General features: G+C 40.4%; 1 protein-coding gene across 1 annotated transcript in view; it reads left to right on the top strand.

Annotated features, from left to right (window-relative positions):
- Positions 1-854: 854 nt before the first annotated feature.
- The window catches only part of ZNF366 (zinc finger protein 366), a 71,009-nt gene continuing 54,144 nt past the window's right edge, over positions 855-17,719 (top strand). The window contains exon 1 of the mRNA XM_045446646.1: positions 855-1,017. The gene's annotated coding sequence lies outside the window, so the exon portion shown is untranslated. The remainder of the gene's footprint in view (positions 1,018-17,719) is intronic.

The following is a 17,719-nucleotide window of genomic DNA, read 5'->3' as shown; positions in this document are numbered from 1 at the left end:
GTTGGACTGCCAAGCACCGTTAAAACTTGCTAAAGAACATTCCATGTTTTCTCTCCTTCTAGTCAGCCTCCCCGTCGCTTTTCAAAAACTGTGGCTGACTTCTCTAAGACTAGGCTGCTTCACAGTATTTTGAAAACAGAAATTGCCTTTCAGTTTTTCCAGAGATGACTAAATCCCACACGAGATAGTTATGTCCAACAGCCGTGTGGCAAGTTGCTTTTTTTTTTTTTTTTCTTTTTGAAAACATCAGCAAAGATGGAAGCTTTGACTTGGCCCACTGCATAAAGTTCGGTGACCAGTGCATAAATAGGCTGTTTGTTCCTGGAAGAACTCTAAGGCTCTAGAATCATGCTCAAAAATTGCAGCAACACTGGTGTTTCAAAGAGCCCAGGAAGAGCCAAACATCCTGGCTGACAGTCACCCTGCCCAGCCTCACAGGCTGGAGGATTGCCTCAGTTAGCACAACAGACCAAACGTTCCCTTGCTCAGAGGCAACATGACATGATTTGTTCCCTTTTGGCCGTGTCAGTTCTGCAAACAAGATACCAGAGGCTGTAAGCTCAGGAGAGCCTGCCTTTCTGGAACACCATTTGTTTGGACAGGACAGGCCAGTAAGGCTTTTCATCTCTTTAAAGCTCTTAGGGCAGAGAGCATATTTGAGGAATTCCTTTTTTCAAAGATTTTTTTTTTTTTTGCCCCTTCCAACATTTTGTTTAAGAGAAAATGAGATGTCTATCTTCTGTTTCCTTATTTTTTTTCAGGAAAGCAAAGGGTTGTTGACTTCCTCCCTCTCCCCTCCCTTCCTTCCTTCTTCCCGAAGGTACTCATCTGAGAAAAAGAGAACGAAGTATTGTTCCTGTTCTTTCTTAAGTCATTTGAAACATTGTCCCTGCGAGTTCTTTAAGTTCCCTGCAATCTGTACACAAGAGAAAGAGGGAGAGAGAGAGGGAGAGAGACAGAGAGCAAGGGATCAGGTAAAGCACTGGGGTTGCTGCAGCCATTCAGACTCAGGAGCTGGTAAGTTACCCATGCAATCATTTCTACTTCCATTTCAATGTCCCCGGGATGGATACTGACGTGGGCACCTTCAATGGAAAATACCTTGCTGGGTAGAATCCTTAATCAAATGGTATGACTGATGGATGACCCAGAATTTAAGCTTTTACTTTTTTTCTTAAGAGAATACCGATGCTTTGCAGAGCTGAGGCTGGCAGAACGGGAAATAAATTGCACTGGGGCTGAGGAGGACAGGGTGTTAAAACTGATTTTTGGCACAGATAACATGGCCGGGTTAACTAGGAGCCCTGGAGTGTGTGATGTGTCTCACTGGAGAATTCACTCCCTCTCAGTGCTGTATCCTGGGAACCTTAGGAGGGTGTCTGTTAACAACTATGGTTTGCTCTGGGACTTTTGTCACTCATTGTCTAGACTGAGGGTAGCCTTCTCTTGTTCTTTTTTTTATATTCAAGACCACCCCTCCCCCGCCCCCGCCAAAGGAATGTTAACGTATAACTGTTATTCTGCATCACTGAGGCTGAAGGAAAATAGAAGAGAATGTCACTTTGAATTGTACTGTGTGGGGGAGTGCTTACGTGTTCAGGTTCCACATGGGGACTGAATGTAAATTTTATTATCCACTGTTGATGGAAGATGTCATCTGCCACACAAAAGGCGGCAAAGATTTGGGGTCATAGAGCTTTAGTTTTGGACAACCACATGTGACTAGAATAGGAAGACTAAGATTGATCTCCTCTTACAGTACAAGTGAAAAACTAAGCTACAGACGCAGTTGAAAAATATTCACCCAGCACCTGGTTTTCCATAGCAAACTGGTCAAGCTTATGCAGACAACTAGTTTTTGAAAGTCTAACTTGCCTCAATTAAATTTGTCAGAAAGGATAACATTACCAAAAACTCATGATGGCAAGCCATGAGGGAGCCAAGAGCACACTGTCAAAACAGGCCAGCAAGGTCAATTGGAAAGACAACGTATATTTACTCATATTAATCATTTAATTCAGAGAGGTGTTGAATGGGTGAAGGACAAAATCATGCAGAGTTTTTTTAAATATTAATTTCTATAAAATTTAGGGATTGAAGTAACCTTGGCTTGGAAGAGTGTGATAAAAGCAACTAGTTTCTCATTTATAAATTAATTTGGCCAGACCGTGTATTAACCATAATCAAGTAATTCATCTTTAGTCAAAACTGAGCCATCATCTTAACAAGAGGGAGAATATAGGATACAACCAGGCTGTTCTGCAGGTTTTGTTCCATTAGTCAGACTTCTTTTTTCTTCTCCTTTTTTTAAGAGGCTTTCTTTAAGAGCACTATAAAGCGAGCAATTTAAGAGAGCTATGATTAGCGTCTGCTTGCTACAGGATGCAAAATGGTTCTAAGAGCACTTGAACATGCTTTCCAGGCCCCTACCACCTACCCTAGCCACCCGTTTCATAGATCTTCAGGTCAAAAAGTAGGCAGGACTGACAGATTGGGGCATTTTGCATCTTTTTTGTCAGCCACTGTGACCCCTGTGGAAAACTTTTGGTTGCGATCTTGACTTGCTTCTTTCAGTTTCATTTTTTCTTGATAACGTATTTAATTTTGTGCTCAATTAAAACAACATCATAGAAAGCTCTGTAGTTTTGGTTACCGAATAAAAGCATCAGATGGAACATGGTGTGACAAAAAAAGTGACAGTAGAGTCACATGGACTAAAGACAAGTGAGGCAAAAGGTGGGCATGATGACAGTGGTGCAGAAAACAGCCCCACTTCTAGCATGTGTCTTCACTGTGGCCCCCGAGATAAAGGATCTCAGGATGTGTTCTTTAAAAGAAAAATATATATTCATTATTTCCATTTAAGTTGTGAAGCCTTTGCCATGAGAATATGTGTTTGATGCTGGGGGGAAGAAATCCAGATCCCTAAAGAAAAAAGCCATTGAGTCATTTAGTCTAGTTGCTACCAATCTGTCTCCACTCAACTGCAAGGAGTGAGTTAGCCTGTGTGGAAACTTCCACTGTGTGATTCTTCTTTGGGGTCATCAGAGGCTCTTTTGTGATATCATTAGGGGAACTCCAGCGTGGAATGATCCAGAATTTGACACAAAGAAGATTTCGTTATTTGTGCCTGAACTGTGCCTATAATAAAATTACAAATTTGTCAAACAAATGTTAAATTATGTTAGGATGTGTCCTATAGGTCTTTGTGTTGGGATGTGAATCAAATTGGAGAAAGCAGAACATCAAAAGCATAGACTCTGTTGTCATACAAATTCGGGTTTGAATTCCAGCTCTGTCATTTACTGACCATAGGCCTTTAGGACAGCTTATTCACTTCTCTAAGCCTCAGTTTCCTCAAAGGTAAAACTGCACCCACATAATACAGTTGTGGGGATTAAATAAGATTATTTATGCAATGCATTAACCGTGGCAATTGTTGACAGTGCATGACAAAGATTAGGAGTCAATCAATGTCAGTTGTAATTTTTTAAGTCAGGTACTAATACTTGAGGGTGCTGTATTTTTTTAATGCTGATGATAGAATACATCCTTTGTAATTTGTGTTATTGTCTTTGATCAATACTATGCCGGAGGTCTATCAGAACAAAAGTATTCCTCATAGCTTTAGAGTTGGACACATATTTAGTGAAGGTATCCTGAACCCTAAGTTCTTGTAAAACAAAGGAAGGTAGAGTTTAATGCTTTGATGTTCATCTCCGCTAATGGCAGAAACACCAGATTTAGTCTCATTAAAATGCCAGCTGTGTTCAACAGAGCTCAATGCAGGGGAAAGGTTGCCTTGGAATAAAAGTTTTCAACCTAGACGAATGTTCGAAAAGACTGCAATTAGGCTGTAGATGTTTATTCTCCCTTTCACCTATTTCCCCCAGCTCTTGAGCTCTGGTCATTGGTGACCTTTTCCCTGGCCTTGGAGGGCTGGAGACATGTTTTTTGGAGACCACTGTGGCAGTTCCACGATTCAGCTAGACAGAAAGGACTTGAAATGACACGTTCTCTCCCTACTGAGGGCAAAGCACACTCAGTGATCTCTCTCCCCAAACATTTTAGTAAAGAGCCACATAGCTTCACACAGATAAAAAGAACACCACGATCACCAACAGTGTGTGTGTGGCTGGAGGTGGGGGTGGTGGGGTGGGAGGTGTGGTTCATTTAGCTGCTATTTCGCTCACTCTAAACTTTAAAACCTACAGGCTGATTAGTTTGTCAATAATAATGATACTTTAACTTAGGTCTTGGTTAAACTTCCGCCTCCACTTTCCAGAAGAAAACATGCAACCACAACAACAATCTATCACTAATAACGTAAAACTTTGAGGTTCTTTTGTTGGACTAAGAGGTTTTGATATAATATAGATTTGTTTGGAAAACTTAATCTTCGGAGAACAAATTGAAGTTGAGTTGTTCTACACTATTGTGCAAAAGGTATCTTCCAATGTGGCTTAGTGTAGTGGAACAAGGAGTAGACCGGGAGTCACGACACTGTTGTTCTGTTCTGGTCTGACCTCTACCATTCTCTGTATGTGTGACGTGAAAGGTTTCTTTACTGGCTCAGACCTCAGTTTTCTCGTCTGCAAAATGATGAACTCTCACGGTGGTCTGTGTGTGTTCAGTGTATATCAGAATTCACCTGGGGGGTGGTTTCCACTCTTCTCCCCTGCTCGCTGTCCTGGATGATCTATTTGGTTCTGATACAGACGTTCTTTGATTCTCTGAAATGAATGGTAAGTGTCTTACTTCGTTTTCCTCAGGATTGCACTGACATTAAATAAAAATGCATGTTTTAAGAACCATGCTTTTAAGCGGAATTCCTATTCAGCATTGGATATTCTTTCTAAAAATTAGTTTTGAATTTATCAGTTGTTATTCTAGAAGCCGTTAGTATTATAAAGTAAGAACTGTCAAGTAATCTGATGAGACTAACCAGGGTTCTATAACCATACATAAATCATAAAAAGAGAAAAGAGCAATTACATAGGTGTATAAATATTGCAATGCCACATGCGCAGCACTTTTTGCTTGATGCATTTCTACAGTGTTTTCATCTTATAATGAGTATGTGTTGTTCATTTAGTCAAAAAAAAAAAGAAACCAGATACTAAATTTTTCTACTCAAGTTTAAAAAATTATTGCTAGATTTAATCTCATAAGTTTTTTATTATTTTTACACTTTTATAATGTATGCTTGCTGAGCCTATTTTAGACATTAGATCCTCATCCCTAAGTTAATGGTGACATGGAAAGGCAAAAGACAGATAATGGTGTGTGAAAAACCAGCACTGACAAGCCATGTTAAGTCTGCTTTAATTATAAGAAAAATCTGCAACTTATAGAAAAAGTTGTTCTTATTTCTACCTAAATCACTCAATTTTTTTCTCATATGTTCAGAGAGCAGCAATGGATGCAGGTCTGCATCTGACAGGAACAGAGAGACAACAAACATGGCCTAACGATCACTGCTCTTTTGTGACCATTCAAATACTAAATACTTTTAGATAAAAACAAAGACATTTAGAGAAAAAGAGAAAGAACATGTCTTCATCAAGAGATATGTGTATTATACGAGTTCACTAGAAAGTAGGCACCATGAGGACAGGGACTTCATCTGTTCGCTGCTATGTGCCCAGAGCCTGGAATAGCACATGACATATAATAGATGTAAAATAAATATTTGTTGAATAGATAATATATAAGTGGGCTTTAGAGTGAAATATGCTATCTTTAGGGGTGCCTGGATGGCTCAGTCAGTTGAGTGTCTGACTCTTGATTTTGACTCAGGTCATGATCCCAGGGTCTACTGGGATCACTGCTCTGTAGTGAGCATAGAGCCTAAGATTCTCTCCCTCTCTCTCTCTCCTTCTCTCTTTCTCTCTGCCCTTCTCCCTTGTTCGTGTGCTCTCTAGAAAGAAAGAAAGAAAGAAAGAAAGAAAGAAAGAAAGAAAGAAAGAAAGAAAGAAAGAAAGAAAGAAAGTTGCTATCTTTATATAAAGCCAAATGCAACAGTTAATAAGAAAAAGTTAGTCAAACTTTTTTGGGGTCTAGACAATGCCAAACTGCCAGCTTGACATATTTATTCCCCACTTGAATTGACTGGAATTATGGCTCGTTCCACCATTATGTGCATGGGGCTACTACATGGATATTAGTGTGTCATCTTGGCAAAGACCCCCACCCACTTGCTCACGGGAGATAAACATTTATCAGATACACAAAAAAGACTCAGTTGCATTTTATTTTCCGTTTGTTTTCTGGGCAGATGATGGATTAGCAAATTGTTTTTGGAGGGAGGGAGGGAGGGAGAGAGAGAGAGCGAGCATGAATTTGTTTTTCCTTGGCTACAAGAGCTGTGAGCCAGAATTCAGCCTTGTAGGAAATGCTCAGCACTGTCTGGTTTTTTATAGGCAGGGTTGTAAATTCAAGTAAAGGGATGCCACTTAGGCTGAGTTTACACAAACATGAAGGGGCGAAGCCAGGGAGGGAAATGTGATATCCTTGTGGAGCACAATACCCTTTCCTTTACATAATTGGGCAATGGAGACAATCAAATGAATAAATACTGGAATGAAGCAGTTTTGCACTTATTTGGCCAATATAAGGGGGTAAATATAAATACAGAATAACAACAAGGGGCCCGAGGGGTCTAAGGTTTCTGTTATTTGCAGAAACTGGAAAATGCACTCTGTTCACAGTAATAAAGCCAAGTACCATGGCACTCAAAGGCAAGTCTGACCCATCCTCCCATTTTCCAATAATAGGTTATGGCCTCGCTTGGCCATCTGTGACACCCACTGATATCCAACAGGAGAATGAGCACCGCCAGAGCACCACCACCACCAGTGGCAGTGTTTGTGGAGGAGTGGGCCAGCTAAGGACTTAATACACATCATTTCACTTAATACTCTCTTGCTTCCATTTCAGAAATGAAAAAAAAAAAAAAAAAAAAAACAACCACCTTGTTTAACCAATAAATTATAGAAAGGAAGTGATTTACTCAAGGCCACTAAACTGATGTTGGCTTGTTTTCAGCTTTCTCATTAAGGAGAAAGTGTTACCTGTAGCTAATAATATTTTTAAAAATTAAGTATTCCTTAAGGTAGTGTTCCTTAAACGTAGTTTAAAAACCAACAACATGGCATCACCCAGGATGATGATTTTTCTTGTTGGAGAAGCAGAACCTTTAGTTCTATCCTAGACCTCCTGCATCACAATCAGTATCTTGGGGCACCAGGGTGGCTCAGTCGGTTAAGCGTCTGACTACTGATTTCGGCTCAGGTCAAGATCTCATGGTTTGTGAGACTGAGCCCCTCAATGGGCTCTGTGCTGACAGTGAGGAGCCTGCTTGGGATTCTCATTCTCTCTCTCTCTCTCTCTCTCTCTCTCTCTCTCTCTCTGCCCCTCCTCCACTTGCACACACTCTCTCCCTCTCAAAATAAATAAACATTAAAAAAAAAAAAAAAGAATCAGTATCTTAACCTGATCTCCATGAGATGAAGGTACAAATTCAAGTTTGAGCAGCACTACCTTAGGGTTGTGACCTGTTGTATACAGAGTGATTTCAGAATGTAGGTTCCTGTTCCAAAGAGTTACAAAGCCATTTTTTAACTTTGACCTTATCCGAGACAACATAACTCCCTCTTGGAGAGTGGTTATAGTGGTTACTGGCTAAGTCTTGACTCTATTCAGCTCTGAGTAACATTAGGTATGATTTTTGTGGTCTCACCAAACAAGTTAACTCCACATCAAGGGGCCCTGATAATCTGAGAAAGGAAAGATCTGGGGTATTGTTTTTCAAGTGTATTCTGAGCACCAAACATCCAAATCACCTGGGGCAGATTCCCAGGACTTCTCCAGATCTAATGAATCTTGGGGAGGGGATGGGGGTCTGCCTATCCTACAAGCTACTAGCTTAGGGTAAGGAAGTCCCAGCAGGGGTAGTGACAAGTATTTTGGGGTACATTAGCCCCAAAAGACATTCAGCTTTCAGCAGCTTGAAAAAAAAAATTAAAAGCAACCATGTAAGAGAGAATAACCTCAGAGTCCTTCCAGGAAGAAGAGCTTCTCTACCAGCTTCTTCCTTGGAATGCTGGACACTGGGGACAAGAAACTCTGCCACCTGCCTTGAGTCTGCCCCTGGGAGAAGGAAGGGGGCCTCAGTCTCCAGCATCACGGCCAAGGAGCAGATGCCAACACATACACCTCACTTTTCCCAGTTAGAAAACTCTGTGGAAAGAATCCTTAAAGTTTCCTTTGCACTCACTGTTCTGTCTTGGAACAGAAATCAAGAGGGGGCTATTGTTGGAGGGGTGGGGAAAGGAAGCAGGGCCGGAAGAGAGTGAGGGAGAGGACCGGAATAGCCTCTGGTTTGCTTCATCCAGGCCTCTGCCTGCTTGGAGATGGTGGCTTCTCCCCCTTAATCAAGGCCCTCTGGCCTTATTCCACAGGAAGTGCTGGGAGATGAAGAACTTCACGATTTCAACCCAGTTTTATTGAACACCCATTACAGTATGCCACCACTTTTTTCTTGCTGTTTTTCTAGTTCAGGCAGCTTTCTTCCCCACAGCATAGTGGATCCTCCCTCCCCCAACCCCTACCCTACAGGACTTTTTCAGTTAAAAAAGAAAAATAAAGAGAGATCTTCCATCATTATGCTAAAAAGAATTATATATACATATATAAAAATAATTATATATGTGAATATACGTATATGTGTATATATATATACACACACATATATATAAAACATATATATATATATGTATATTATATACATATATACATATACACACATATATATAAAACACTTTTAAGGTGCTAAGGAGAACTGTACTTAATCCATCAAGATGGGGTTCCTGAATTATTAGACACTGAACTTTTAGGGTGAAGAACATTAAAAAAAGTTCCACAGTTACTCATAGCTATATGCAGAACCCCTCCTCTTGCCAGGGTTTTTAGAGAGCTGGGTAAGGAGGGACTATTCCCAGAATCATCTTTCTTGACATTCAGGAGACATCCAGGAATGCAGCAAGCAAGTCGGCATCTCCTCCAACTTCATCCACAGTGTTCCTGCCACCCAGTCCCTCCTCAGCACAATGACCCATCTCTGGCTCGGTCCAGGTTCCCAGGGGTAGAGAGTTCTTATCTCCTGGCTGCAGCCTGGGCCCCCAGGTCTGTACAGGATGTTGGAGAAGGAGTAGAGAGCCCAGTTTTGGGAAAAGAAGGTACAGCACAAGACCACATCATTCTGAAGAAAGCAATCCTATTTAGTGTGCCTTCACAACCTCTAAGTGCTCAGACATCCCATTCTTTACTATGACTTACACTGCCTCCTTTGTGCTCCTTCTGACCCTCCTAGGAGAGGAATTTTGTGATCACATATTTCATACATGAGGCCAGGGAGGACCCTGAATAATGAGCAAATCCCACCCCACAATGATTAAGACATAAAGTGCTAGATTCGTTTGTTCTTCAACCGATACGGATTTGGGGGGAGGAGGACTCAGTTTACTTAATAAAGGGCTATTTCTTCTGTTCATGGCACATGGACATTACACACATGTGTATAAACATACACATATGTACAGAGATGCAGCCTATCCAAAAATCATTGGTTGTTCTAGAAGGAAACCATGGATTAGCACCGAATTATTTGACTCAAAAATGTAGTATCTGATTATTACTTGCCTATACTCCCAAAGAGACTTACTACCCTAATTATATTTTCCTTTGGGATGCTAAAAAAGAGTTTGAATTTTGTTAGCTAGTAACACTAGGATAGAAGGTGAGAAAGGACTTAAGTGTTACTGCAAGCAATTCATAAAGTGCGTCATTTGCTGTGTTATTTTGAAAATATAAGTAACACAGGACAGAAGGAGTCAGAGAATACAGTGTGCTTATTAATACATAAATCAGATCAGTAAACCCAAATGCATATGGAAATTTAGTAGGTGACAAAAAAAGCACTGCCTATCAGAGGGGAACGTTGGATTATATAATTAACTATGTTAGGGCCACTAGGTAGCTATTTAAGGGGGAAAAACTTATATCCCTACCTTATTTCTTAAGTTGAACTCCAGATAGATCAAAAACTTTAAATGTTATAAATAAGAACGTAAAAAATACAAAAAAAATGAGAGATTCATTTTTGTTTCTAATCTCAGAGTAGGAAAAGTTTTCTGGTTTTACCCAGAAGACTTATTTATTATACACTATCACTTAAAATAAAAGGCTTCTATAGGGCCAAAACTCAATAAACAAGGTCAAAAGACAAACACAAAACTAGGGGAAATATACACAATGTTTATCACAAGGAACTTAATATGGTGAGAGAAGAGGCAAAGGACATAAACCACATTTCACGTAAAATGAGATATACTTGACCCTAAAATTTGTAAAGAATAAAAGATACTCATCCTACTTCATAATAAGAAAATACAAATTAAAACTACCAGATACTATTTTTCTTACCTACTTAATGAAATAAAAGATGAAACATTTGTTAGCATATTTGTTTCTGGGGATCTGGAGAGTACACTCATACAGCTGGTGTGATAGTGAATGATCAAAACTTACTACAGAGAGCAATCTGTAAATGTCTATCAAAATGTACAATTGCCTTCTCTTGGAATTAATCCTATAAGATGCAAAAACACATTCCTACAATGCAATATATTTGCCACAGCGTTATTTGAAGTAGGATGAAAAGATTAAAAATAGCATAATTGTCCATCAATAAGGAAATGATTGAATTAAGCATCTATAGAATGGAGTATTATACAGCCTTACAAAAGAACGAATATAATAAACTCCAGGAATGGACTCTAGGTATGCTCAACCGTGACAAAGGTGTAAAGGCAATGCAGTGAGGGAAAGACAATCCGTGAAGCAAATAGCACTGGAACAACTGAATAACTATATCCAAAAGAAAACACGACCTCAGGCTCTTACTTCACACCATACACATACATTAACTTAGAGTAGGACATATATCATATGTTTTCACTCATATGTGGAACTTGAGGAACTTAACAGAAGACGATGGGGGAAGGGAAGGGGAAAAAATAGTTACAAACAGAGGGGGAGGGAGGCAAACCATAAGAGACTCTTAAATACAGAGAACAAACTGAGGGTGGGTAGGGCGGTGAGGGAAAGGGGAAAAGGGGTGATGGGCATTGAGGAGGGCACTTGTTGGGATGAGCACTGAGTGTTGTATGTAAGCAATGACCACGGGATTCTACCCCAAAAAACAAAAGCACACTGTATACACTGTATGTTAGCTAATTTGACAATATATTATATTTAGAAAAAAAAAATAGGGTATATCATAGACCTAAATGTAAGAGTTGAAATTATAAAATTTCTAAAAGAAAACATAGGAGAAAATCTTTGTAATCATGGTTAGTCAATGATTTCTTAGTTACAGCACAAAATGCACAATCAATGAAAAAACTGATAAAATGGACTTCGTCAAAATTAAAACCTTTTGCTGTTCAAAAAAACCCACCCTTAGAAAAATAGGCAAGCTATTAACTAGGAGAAAATATTTGCAAAACAGAGCTGGTAAAGAATATATATGGAATATATAAAGAACTCTTACTCTTAACAATTCAATAATAGGACACACAACCCAATTAAAAACTGCTAAAATTTTGGATACTTAACCACAGACAATGTCCAAATGGCAAACAAGCACATGAAAAGATATGTAACAGAAAATGCAAATTAAAACCGTGACATCAGTACACATCCAGTAAAATGTCCCAAACCAAAAAGACTGAAAATACCAAATGTTGTTGAGGATGTGCAGAAACTAGAGCTCTAACACACCGCCACTGGGAATGTTACAGGGTATAACACTTTGGAAAACAGCTTGGCGGTTTCTTAAATAGTTAAATAGATACTTACCATGCAACCCAGCAATTCTACTTCTGGCTAACTACCCCTCAACAGTGAAATCAAACGTCCATATAAAAGACTTGCACACAAAGGTTCGCAGCGTCATTATTCACAGTTGCCCCAAATTGAAAACAATTCAAAGGTCAATCAATGAGGAGATAAAAATTGTTATATCTGTACAATGGAGTACTACCCAACAACAAAAAAGGAACTATACTGTTATATGCAATAATGTAGATGGATTTCAAAAGCAACCTTTTTTTAAAAGTTTACTTCTTTATTTTGAGAGAGATGGAGAGCAGGCGAGCGGGGGAGAGGCAGACAGAGAGGGAGAGAGAGAATCCCAAGTGGGCTCTGCACTGACAGCGCCCAGACCAACGGGGCTCGAACCCACGAACCGTGAGATTATGACCTGAGCCGAAATCAAGAGTCAGACACTTAACCAACTGAACCACCCAGGCACCCTGAATCTCAAAAATTCGTTAAGTGAAATAAACAGACACATGTTATCTAAGGAGCCAGGTACAGAACAAACACTGAATGATTTCATGTATTTGAAATTTTGAAAAGCAAAAAACTACAGAGATGAAAAGTTGCTGGGTGGTTGCCTGGGCTGGAGGTAGAGGCTGGAAGTGAATGCAAACGAACACAATGAACTTTTTGGGGGGTAATGAAATTCTTCCAAAAGTAGATTCTGGTCATGATTGTATAGCTACATAAATTTTCTAAAACTCATCACAATGACAGTTGGAAATGTATGAATTTTATATTATGTAAACTATATCTCAATAAAGCTGTTATAATTTTGAAAGAAAAAAAATATGTTGTAATAATGGAGCAATCTCCAACCTGTATAGTTAAGTACAAAAAGCAAGATTGTGCCAGGTTACATAATGCTACCAATTTTGTTAATAACAAAATAAAAGTATACTTTCGAGGTGCAGAGAATATCTCTAAAAGGATACAATAGACCTGCTAATAGGATTTGCCTTTGGGTATGGGGATGGGATGGCTGGGGTAGGGGAAGGGGTATAGAGGAAACATTGTCACCAAATATCCTTTTGTACCAAATCAAAAATAAGGAGAGGAGAGAGGGAGACAGAGAGAAAGGAGTTTGGAGTCCCACACCAGCTCCGTGGCTGTGGGCAATTATCTGAGCCTCTATTTCTTATGTGTAAAATGAAGGGGTTGGTCAGTTGATCCCTTAGGGATGCTTCTGATTTCAAGTTCAAACTCTGAGAATTTCTTTAAGGACGATCATCTCATATCATCGGATCCCTCTTGATCTTCCCCTGCCAGCACATCACCAACTGCCATATATAAAGCCACAACCAAAGGCTTTGTTCTTTCTCACTCAGGTGTCTCTCCGTGTATCTGGTCCCCATCCTTCTGGCAACATGTACAATGTGGCCATCAACCAGGGTGAGAAGGTATCCCAGCAAGCAAGGTGTATGTGGGAGGAGTGACAAGACCATACAGAGGCGTGCTCACGACTCACATCCTGGGGGGTAGCTGCTTAAAATTAAGTCCCAACCCTCTTGCTTGCCAGCAGTGTGATAATCAACAAATGGGCAGTTCTAACCTCATCTGCATGACAGGTGTAAAATAGCACCACCCTCTTAGGGTTTGCTGTGAGGATTAAGGGTGATAATTCACATAATTGCTTCATACCGTGCCTGCCCCACAGTAATATTCAATAAATGTTGGCCTTTTAATTATTAATCTGAACTCCACTGCTCATGGGACCCACTTTCCTGGCAGTGGAAGGAAGAGAGGCAGCTAGGTTATCCAGCTGTGTGCTCACTAAAGCCATGAAGTAGGGGTTTGGGGGTGACAGAACGGTTTGTTTTCTTAGTCCAAGAACCCAAAGGGAGATACTGGAGTAATTTCTGCTGCCCCCAAGCCACTCTCACAGAGGGAAACTTAGAAGATTCTATCCCTGGAGTCAACGATATCCTGAAAATGTGGTGAATGCAGGCTATAAAAGTGTAAGGTTGTGACTTCAGGCTGGGGGTTGAGCCAGCTAAGTTAAACAGCAAGTTTCAATTTGCATGATAAATGTGCTTTAAATTATATTTGGATCAAAATATCATCAAATATTAATATTAGGGCCATTGTATAACCCCCTCACCATGGCAGCCATTCAATAAATGTGAGTTGCAGCTTCAAACCAAACCAAATCAAACATCTTCCATCACCATGATGTGCACAGGCTCATGCTCCCCCATTGCAATCTCCGGGCAGCAAAGCAAGGGACGAATCTAAACCCAGAACACCTGGGGTCCCTGTAACTTCAAGTGTCTCAGTCAGAGACAGTGGCCCAACACGAACACAACGAAAAATTGATAGCTTTCAAGTGAATTAAACTTCCCGTGTGTAAGGTGATAGTGAACCCGTTGTGCACACACTCTCTGCCTTATACATTATCAAGTCAAATTCTGCAACTAGGTTGCAGAAGGCAGTTTACTTCAGTGGGATGCCCAGCTCACTAACTCTCTCACGTGCTTCTGTTCTCCCTAACTGGATTGGAATCATGTTTGTCAGGGATTGTGTTTTTAAGCATTGTTGCAGTCTCAAGAACAAGAGCCCTCCACGGTCCTGCTGGCCTCACATTAACTTTCTCTGAGATCCTCTAAAAAAGCTCTTATTATCTCCACTTTAGAGATGAGAAAACTGAGGCTCAAAGGGAAACAATTTGGCTGAAGAGATACAGCTCTGTGAATCTCTAGGGATCTGAGGACTCAGATTAAACTTACTGATTAAACAGTGTTGTGAATGTCTATGTACCTCTGCTCTTCAAATATAACTATATTAGGGTGATTAATAAAGTATAAATTAATTTTTAAATGTTACTGAATTCAAAGGGCTTTGGGCTATTTTGTATTGTTTCTAACCTACTGGGGATTTTGAAAATGGGTTTATTTTTATAATTTACAATGGAGTCCTCATGCTGAGAAGTCTGGGAATCACTGCAGGAGACCAAAACTGGGGTTCACTAATAAAATGCAGGGAGGTACTTTAAATAATCTAGGTCTTGGGTGGCAAGCAGCTTTCCCATTCTTAAACTGCTACCTACAGCCAGTTTGTATATTTGACAGAAGTCTAGAAAGCATCTGGAAGTATGTATCATTACTGTTTACTTTCCTCATCAAACAATTATCTTAAAAAAAAACTACTGATTCCTTCCTTCTTATCTGTGTGACCTTGGGCAGTTTGTTTAACGTTATTTCCTCATTGGTAAGATGGGGAAAAGAACCTACCTCATATGATGCTGGGACGGTCACACGAGTTAATGCATGTGATGTCTTTCATACATTCTTGACACATAGGAAACACTCAGAAAATATTATTGTTGCATTAGGCACCACTGAGCACTGTTTTTGACACATAGTCGGGACTTGATAGATGTTTTTGGAATGAACGACGAATAACTGAAAACGTGAAATAGGAAGAGAGGGCAATTCTAGATATGTGATTCATCATCTGTATTTCCTTCATCATAGGCAGGCGGTTAGGACAGCTGCTTTTATGCAGATGCTGTGTTTGGGAGCTTTTACTTCAGTGAGCTCAAGCTAGAGAGATAATGGTGCTTCTGTCTCTTCTGGTCCCGCACACTTTACAAGTCTATCAACTTTATGTATCGGATGCATCAAAACAGAATTAGGCAGAAAGAGCTGGGCTTGGAACTCAAGTGCAAGCTATATTCCTCCTTAAAAACTGCAAGAGGAAACAGGCCCAGTAGACCTTCTAGATAGGAGAGAAGCAATGCTTTCTTACCACAAACCAAAATGCTGAGGACCACAGTTATAAGAGGGTCAAAGGAAGTTAGAATGAACTTTCATAGCAGGCTCAATGTTTATCTAGCTTAAAATTTCACTTCCAGATGATCCCATGGATAGTTATTTGGCTTTATTACCTAAACAATATTTGAGCCTAATAGAGGGGTTTTTCTGTTTGTTTGTTTCAGTGTTTGCAAAGTGCAGTGTTGAAGGTAAGGGTAAAGTACCTGTTGCTGGGCTTTAATAGATGGGCTGCCCTGAGTTTCAGTGCTGGCTGACATACTGTTTTTTAACATAAGTCTCAGATGTAGAGACAGTCAGCTTTTCAGAGCTGGCTGCTTTTTCTAAGACCAGCTGGTAATAATCCTAACAGCTATGACTCCATGGCTGTCCCACGTGGGTGACGCTCTGGGCTCGTGCTATGATCACTACAGTGAATAAATTCGAGTTCGAGCCTTTCACAAGTTTCCAGTAAATTAATGGCTGTACTGACTAGAGATGAATGCATCCCTGTCACCTCCATCCACTGGCCCTGTTCCTGCCCCTGGGACCACACAGAACAAATCCAGTCCTTCAAGTATCAGCTCTTGGAAGCATGTAAACCTACATTACCAAGCCCCAGGCCTCCAACCCACCTCCTTCATAACTCACGGGTTCCTTCAGCCAACTTAATCTAGACCTCCCCAGCAGCATGTTGTACACCTCAGCAAACTAGTTTGTCCCCGTCCATCGTCTTTGACCCAAAATGTCCCCTTCCCCCATCCCAGTAGTCTGGTCAGTATGCAATTTTTAGGGCCATGGTAACTGCCAGGATTCTCTCTCAGCCAGTTCAGATGAAGTAAAAATCAAGGAACTTGAAATGAGAATTACTGATTGCCTTATTATTTTTCTAGCTCCTAGCCCTAGTCTTGTCTTAGGTCTTCTTCTTTCCTCTTTACAACTAATAGAATATCTTCTTACCAGTGTTTTTAGGAAGCCCGGATACTAGTAAATGATAGTTACTATTTGAGCACCATTTTTTGTTTGTTTGGTATCAAGTGTTTTATATTTCTTATTTTATGGGATCTCATAATAACCCTGTGAGGTGGCTTACTCATTTTTTAATCACCATTTTACAACTGAGGAAACTGGGATGCAGACAGTTCGTGCCCTGTCACAGATGGTAAGTGGAGGACCCAGAACTCAAACCCTGGGTTGCCTGACTTCCAAGTTTGTGTTCCTCCCACATATTGCTCAGCCTCTTTCTAACATAACGCCCTTGAACATTCATAGTACTTTACCCAGCCATATTGGGCGCGCAATGAATGTGCCCCCTTTTTCCTATCATCCTTTGTCTTCCTTGGGGAAATATGTAGACATCAAGAGCCATCTCAGGGAGAGGAAGGGGTCTCAGGGTAGGCCTCTTTCACTCCTTCTACCCTCACTGGGGTCCCTAAGCCCCTTTGAGAGCTCTGTTATATCACCTTCAGTAGCTATCATTACTCAAGTTCAGTAGTTCTCAACTGGAGGCAGTCTGGTCCCCTGCTGAGACGTCTGAAAACAGGGAGGATACCTTTTGCTTATCAGAATGAATAGGGGCCACTATTGGCATCTAGTGGTTGCGGATGGGCAGGGATGGTAAAATTCTGCAATGAACCCACACAAAAGAGCAATAATGTATATTCCCCTTGAAAAGGTCAGGGCCATGACTGTCTTCTTGCCATTGTCCCTCCATGCCCAGCACAGTACTTTCCCCTCCACAGATGCTTAAGACAGGTCTTTTGAATGAATGTTCTCCTTTGTCACCCTTCCCATTTTCTGCCTATCTCTTCTACCAGTGGAGGTTCTGAAAGAGAGCTGTCCAACTTGCCTCTAATTACTGGAAGCAACTTTAAACTTGGAGACCGCATACAGCTGTCTCATCCATTCCTCTTTTCCTCCCCTCTTTTCAAAATTTTCAACAACTTGGAGACCTAAGTCTAAGTTGATCAATTATGATGTACCCTTTAGTGAAGCTCAAAGACACCCCTTTCTACAGTAACTTTCAG

This window comes from Leopardus geoffroyi, chromosome A1, assembly GCF_018350155.1.
Source record: "Leopardus geoffroyi isolate Oge1 chromosome A1, O.geoffroyi_Oge1_pat1.0, whole genome shotgun sequence".
NCBI classification, from domain to species: domain Eukaryota; kingdom Metazoa; phylum Chordata; class Mammalia; order Carnivora; family Felidae; genus Leopardus; species Leopardus geoffroyi.
Note: the sequence above shows the minus strand (reverse complement) of the source record. Positions and strands in the feature narration are given on the sequence as shown.